The sequence below is a fragment of the Triplophysa rosa genome, linkage group LG21 (assembly GCF_024868665.1).
Source record: "Triplophysa rosa linkage group LG21, Trosa_1v2, whole genome shotgun sequence".
Classification (NCBI taxonomy): domain Eukaryota; kingdom Metazoa; phylum Chordata; class Actinopteri; order Cypriniformes; family Nemacheilidae; genus Triplophysa; species Triplophysa rosa.
This window is the reverse complement of record NC_079910.1, coordinates 9,519,673-9,527,292: the sequence shown is the minus strand read 5'-3', so window position 1 is coordinate 9,527,292 and position 7,620 is coordinate 9,519,673.

Genomic DNA, 7,620 nt, shown 5'->3' with positions numbered 1-7,620 from the left:
CCTTAATGCTTCTAATTGTATTCTACAATTAATATAAAACAGGTTGGGTAGGGGAGGGTTGGTGATTCATGTGATTTGTTTAATAATGTTTTTTTTCTCTTCTCCTTATTTCTTTGTATGTTTATGGTAAAAGAGACAATTATGTTGTAACTCTTCTTAATTTGTGTCTTCAATAAAAACTTATTTGACAGCTTTATAGATTCACTGCCAAGCAAAGCAAAACAATTTTAACCTGGTTGGAACACGTGCCATTCTGAGCCAGCATGTGTCTTAAAACCTACAAACATTTTGGTAACCTGTAAACTGGCAATATGGTATGATTTATCTGAGTAATTTGGTATTAGTAAAACTAGGCCGATTGTAGCATGAATATTCCATTTAGCCTACTGTAATAAAACAAAGAGTTCACGTTTTTTACATTTTTGTAGCCTACATAATGTTTAAGAAAATGTCTTTTTTTCCCCTCAGAACGAGCAGAAAGACAGGCTCACAAGTCTGAACTTGTGGCTTCAAAACAAAATTCTTTTCACTTTGTCTTTTGTCAACCTGTAATCCAGTAAAAGCAAACATTGTTCACATTGTTTTTACTTGACGTCACGTCACCCTCAGTCAAGTTCTTGCACATGGGAAATGTTTTGCATGTTTGTAACTGTCCTGCAAGTCGAAGTTAATCATTTTTAGTCACTTAACAAAAAAGTGACTGTTCACTTTACATTTTCAGGATGAGCATTTTTTAATCTAACGAAAATTTGAAATGATTAATTACAACATAAGGGATTCATTTAGATGGATGTGCTGCATTGTCTGTGGGTACATAGACACGTTTAAGTTTGTTAAGTTCTCTTGCTTACCACAGTGTAACAAATAAACTGTAAGTGAATTTCCCTTTAAATCGAGTAGGTCTATTTTCTCAAGAGCGAAAATAATTTGCTTAGAAAGCCTGACACCCTGTGGTAGTTGGATTTAAATACATTGAAGTGAGTTTTAATTGAGCCTAACTTAGAACTTAGAAACTGTAAAATGTTAAAAGTGTGTATAACGGATACTGATATGAGGACACATACATTTTCATACACATTTAACAGGCCTTTAACTATTCCCACAATTTTCCATGCATACACACCGGATCTATTTCTTAACTTTATCACAGCATGGAAAACTAGCCTAACATATTATTACTGCCTATTCTAAGAGAACAGAGAGGGGAATACTTTGTGGGAGGGGGATGCTAGTCATCCCAAATTAAAGTGAGCAGTACTTCACGAAGGTCCCATCCAGACGGGCGAAGTGAAATTCAAGTGTCCTTTAAAGTCATTTGATCCTGGCTCTTGCAATTCTGTTTTTTCTGACGTTAAAGGGATATTTCACCCAAAAATGAAAATTCTGTCATCATTTACTCACCTTCGAGTTGTTCCAAATCTGTATAAATGTCTTTGTTCTGATGAACACAGAGAAAGATATTTAGAAGAATGCTTACAACCAAACAGATTTTGCCCCCCAATGACTCCCATATAGGAGAAATTACTTTATCTTTTTTTTTTTGTTATGTTGAACAAAAAGAAGGCATTTTGAAGAATGTAGGACTGCAAACTGGGGCACTTTTGACTACCATTGTATTTTTTTCCTATTATGGTAGTCAATGGGGGGCAAAATCTGTCTGGGTATAAGCATTCTTCCAAATATCTTTGTGTTCATCACAAAGAAATTTATACAGATTTGAAACAACTCGAAGGTGAGTAAATGATGACAGAATTTTCATTCTTGGGTGAAGTATCCCAATAAAGGATCTTTATGAAACCATTCGGCAAAACAATGCATGGTTCTTATATGGCACCATTATTTTACGCACACAACAACTGTCAACGAAAACATCCCTGAAGTATTAAGTATTAGTATTTTTATTTTGTGTAAACCAAACGCCACGAAAGGGTAAACAATTTGAAATATATATATATATAAATATATATTTGATAAATATTTTTAATAATAACATATAAGCAGCTGCATTTTTTCTGCTGTTGTAAATGTATAATTCTGATTCAAATATGGACAAGGTTTAAAGTATTTGCAACATGTGCATAGTAGCAGTGCGCTGCCAAATGAATAAAATAAACCTTTCACTGTATAGTATGCTACATGACAAACACAAAATGCAGACACAGAAAGGATGAAAGAGATTTACTGTAATATTGTGTTTTGTATGGCGGTTAGCTGATGACACACTGAGATGTCAGTGATGAATTATAATTAAAGAACTGTAACAGCTCACGGATGATGGACGATGCCACGTGGTAGAGTGAAGGAAAATGGGTTTTAATAAAACAAACAGGAACCAGGAACAAAAAGGGTGATCCATAAAAATATAATCCACAGGGTAAAAACGTGAAAAAAAAACAAGAAAATCCAAAAGGCAAGTAATCTACAGAGCAATACAAAATCACAAGCAAAAACCATTCACGCACCAATAGAACACAGGTACGGGTCAAGAACATCCACGGGAACCCAGGTTCAGAACTAGATATACATTAAACTTACAACAAGACCTGACAAAACACAATGGGCAACAGAGAGTACATATAGTGTCCGGATGATGGGGTGCATGTGTGAAAGACAATGAGGGACAGGTGACAGTCAATAATGATGCACTTTTGAAGGAGCGTGCAAAAAGGACATCCTGGGGTAAAAACAGGGAAAAAGGACTAGGGACAGACAGGAGTGTCACAAGAATAGGGCACAATAAATGGGTGTGTGACTGTGTGTAATTGAACATCTGCATGAACGTCTATATCCATGCTGCTGAGCGTCATCAGTATAAATGTACATTCTGGTCTCCACAGGATCTTCTAAACTACTTCCACCTTCATGTGCTTTGTTGATTATCCTTCCACAAAAAAAAGGGTTGAAAAGATTATAAATCATACAAAAAAACATACAATTCTGTCAGTAGTTGCATGGGTGAAATTAATATGGATGTATTCCAGCTGCTCCTGCTGTGTTTTACACTGGGTTATAAATAATCACAAAATAATAATTGAAGCTGCTGTCAGTTAATTATGATTTGACTGATAAACCCATGCCTTCATTAGGCTGGTTTATTAAATAAAGTCATGTTAACTGTGATAATACTTTCCTCTGTTGTGGATGACGCCATCTTAATTTCATCTATTAATTCACTGTAACCATAGTTATAGGCAAACAGCTTTTTATTTATATTTTAGTGGATAATGTTGATTCTCTTCCACAATAAGATCATTGTAAGGAAAGAATACATTCCATTTAAATTCTTTTGTATGCTTATATTATAAACTGAATTCAAAATAATTATGTGCAGTTTGGTTCTCTATTCTTAACCACTTTAGCTATAAACAACTAAACATGCTTTACTGAACCAATAAACTAACAGATTCACAAACACGAAAGGTTTTTCAAAAATCTTGACAAAGAGTTTCTGTGATTAACATGTTTTGTTCAATTTGGTTCATGGGGAATAATCCCTCTTCCTTCCCGTGGGATTTGTGAATCTAATCCCCAGTCTCTCACTTTTCCAACATTTCCACAACCCAAAGCACACGAGAGAAGTACACACTGTGAATTTATTTTCGGTTGCAGATCTGCTGCTCTGTGTCTCCGTTCCGTTTATACTCTATTACCATAAATAATATGGCTAAAGCAATAATCCATTTTTATGAGTGTGTCAGTAGTTATTCCCCGGGAGAGACAGGACTGAATGCTTTTAAAAACACAAGGTTAACTGCTTTAAGAAAAAAATGGAATCAGATGATGTTTTTAATATATCAAAATATTTATTGCAGATTGGGTTTTATTAGAAATACACAAATATATTTTTTAAAAGGATTCAGTTAAGCTTGTTCAGACTGATTCTTTAAGGGAACTTTAAACCTTTTAAAGTTGTGAAATCCGTTTTCATTCAAATATCTTCAACATATTTATGTAAGGGATAATGTACAGTTATCCGGTCATTATTAAAAAATAAACCCAAAGATCCTAAAGGGGTTTATTTTCTGATGACCGACTAACTGTACTTTATCCAGTTATATCATGCATGGCTACTTACCAAATAAATAAAGGTTAGCTTTTTTAAACAATGGAGTCAGAGGACTTATTCAAAATAACTAAATATTTGTTGTTTTCAATTATTTAAGAAAAAATAGTTATTTGGCTTTAATTATAATATATAAACAGTTATTTAAATAATTTAGTTTGAATAATCTATTTGGAACGAATTTGGAAGTGAAAAGACGTAAACAAATAAAGACATGGGCACCATAATATGTACCATAATCATAGTATAGGATGACTCGACAAGTAGCCATTTTTCTTTTTATTGACACGTTAAAACATGAATAACACATCATTCAAATTCATCATTAACCATGCAGTGATTATAGGGGATTTCGTGAGCTGTGGCTTAAAAAACACATATTCTTAATTAATAACCACAAACCCATAAATCATGTGTCATTTGTTGATAGTAGATCACTTACATGTTAAAATTCATTATCAATCAATCATTTATTTATACTGTTATTATATCACCGCTTAGATAAACCTGATCTGCTTTTCTTGTCCACTGTTTTTCCCATTGTAAAGGCCCATCCCAACTCCAAACCACCAGCTCAGCAGGTTCCCGCTACTGTTTACTCCCTCCCACTGTCATCTGTTCTCACACCTCTTCAGACAAAGGTAATCTTACCAGTCTCACCTGCTGCTGTGGGCAAATCCTCTGTGACCCCCCACTTGTCCCTGTTGAGGAAAGAACCCTACATATTCTTTGACTGCTTCAAAGAGAACGATGAAAGACAGATTTGGAGATATGATACGAATGTGCCAATGCTTGTTATTTTTTACGAAGTCTCTGTGCATTTTGATGGACGTTTGGTGCTTGTAAATGCCATATGGAAACAGTGTTTTCTGCCTGTTCCTTTTTGATACTGTTACGCTAAAATATTTGTACTGCAGTTAATGTCCTAACGTAACACAAGAAAACTTCAACTTAACAAATTCAGTCTGCTTGTTTAAATGCTCCAGGGCAAATGTGCTGAAGCACCAGGAACTGAGGCCCACATGTGAATCAGAAAGTGATATATAGTCCAGTGTGCAAACAAGGAGTTTGTGTTCACAGATGCTTCTAATGCACAGAAATACACTAAAATCATACATTAAAATAATAGTAACCAAAAAATGTAATAAAATTCAAGAGGCGCCTTGCAGTTGTCTGCACTTAATACAAATCAACAAAGCATTTATTTTATATAAACTGTGCCATGTAGGAATGAAGAATTTAAAGGGACAGTTCACCCAAAAATGGTTAAACCATCATTATATATGTATAAATGTCTTTGTTCTGATGAACACAGAGACAGATATTTGACAAAATGCTTGTAACCAAACAGTACTGGGCCAACATTGACTACCATAGGAAAAATGTCTTTGTTATGTTGAACACAAAACAAGTCAATGGTGGCCAAGAACTGTTTGGTTACAAGATTTCTTCCAAATATCTTTCTCTATGTTCATCAGAACAAAGAAATTTGGAACGATATAAGGGTGAATGATGACAGAATTTGTATATGTGGGTGAACTGTCCCTTTATGTAAGATGATGCACACTCAGATACCACCTCAATACATTCTGACAGGGCAATCAGCTTGCTGTAAGTATTGCATCGTACATTTTGAAATAATGATTTATAAATCTTATTACATGGCTTTCTACCATACAAGTAGATAAACAGAGTTTACATTGTTTATTGTGTTAAAAAAGAACAGAGACCTAAAAGTGTCGTGAAAGGTGAAACCAGTAGTTTATGAGAATGGCTGTCAGGAACAACGGCCAAATATATTTGATCACAGAATGACCAGCGAGCCGTGTAATAACAAATAGCTATTAAGGCCACTTACAATAAACTTCATTCTGAACATACCCACATGGGAACATATAATGTAACTGTGAGATGATAGTTCTGAGGTGCTTTTTCAATGTTTAAAACCTCATCTTCTTGAATACATTGTCCTCCATTGTTTCCTTTTACCAACAATGTGAGTATCCAGAGCCCAGCAGCGTACATCTGCATGACCAACTGCCTCCAAAACACTATTCAAGCTCAGCTAAAAGGAAATTGCTTTAATCCAAAATTGGGTTGAAGCAATTTCCCCGGCCCCTTGCTTAAGCAGTGCCAGAGACAAGGACCACCTCAGCAGCACCTCACGTAGGGGGACGGATAGCAGGCCTCTGTATCCTCGGGGCATGCAAACTCTCTTTCCATATGCTGCGTAATTGGTTTAATTACTGTAATTATCTGCTGGGGTTCACATTGTGCAGACAGGAGCGATAAATGGCTTCAAGAACACATGCAGACAGGAGTAAGGGGGTGAAGGGAAATGCTGAAGAATGCCAGCAGAAAAAGGCTCAATAAAGTTTGAAAGGACTGTCGCGGCCGCTTAGCGACAAGAAAAAACAGAGCTAATTGGAAGAATACTACAGAGAAGCGAAAATAGAGCTCGTGTTGTTGAACAAGTAATTATTTGACCTGGAAAACTTACAACAACACCGTCAAACTTAAGGGGAAGCAATCACAGGGATTTGTAGCGTTTGCAGCTGTCGTCTTAAAGGAATAGCGTAACTGAGCAGCAACACGGAAAGGAAAGAGTTCATGTTTCATTGTCAAGCTGTCAAGATCTGAATGAAACTTAACTAAGGCGCATTGATGGATGGGTTACAGTCTAGCGAGCATAATTAACCAAACCGCATGGCCTGTGTGTTGTAAAAATAAAGATAAGATAAACTATGTTAAAGATAAACATATCAAGGACACGTTCATCACAAAGCAGCATTTGTTTGACAGACAGACAGACAGGCAGACTTTTTATGATATGCAATCTTGCTATTGCATTGGGTGACCATTTAATGCACAATATACAGTCAAAACCAGTAAAGAATAACCGAGCTGCGACTGAAAAGAAGACATGGGCCATGAAGACAAACAGAACAATCTGTTGGAAAAGAGAGCAATAAGGAGAGGTGAGGAGAGAGTGAGAAACATACAGAAAAAGTGAGTGAGGATGACCAATATAGCCCCAAATTGGAGGATGTGTTTTTTGGTCAGAAACCCATCTCTAAAATTAGCAAGGGATGTAAATTCCACAACGCTTTCTGGCTTTGTGTGTTGAGATGAAAAAGAGGGCGATGGAAAAGACAAGAAATAAAAATAAAATGGAAAAGTATAATGATGACTTTAACAACACGAGCGCTTTAAAGAGCAGGAACATTTCAAAGCCACTCAAAAGGAAAGCTAAAAATGAAAGCCACAGGCCTCACACTGGACATTTGGCCATTAAGGTTAAACCATGTGTACAAAACATAAAACAATGCAAATAAAACAATGCCCGACCTTCAATGCACTCCTCACCTATGCTGTTGTAGCATGGAGTTTAGGCTTGGAAGAGCCACGCATGCACCAGGGTCGTGCACCATTAAAACTGCATTGAGAATGCCTTTTATATCCAAATTCAAATTCCACAAAAACGTTTTTAGATTTTCTGACTAATCTTAAAGAAAAACAATCACGTTGTGACTGTGTTGAATTACGTTTTCATTCAG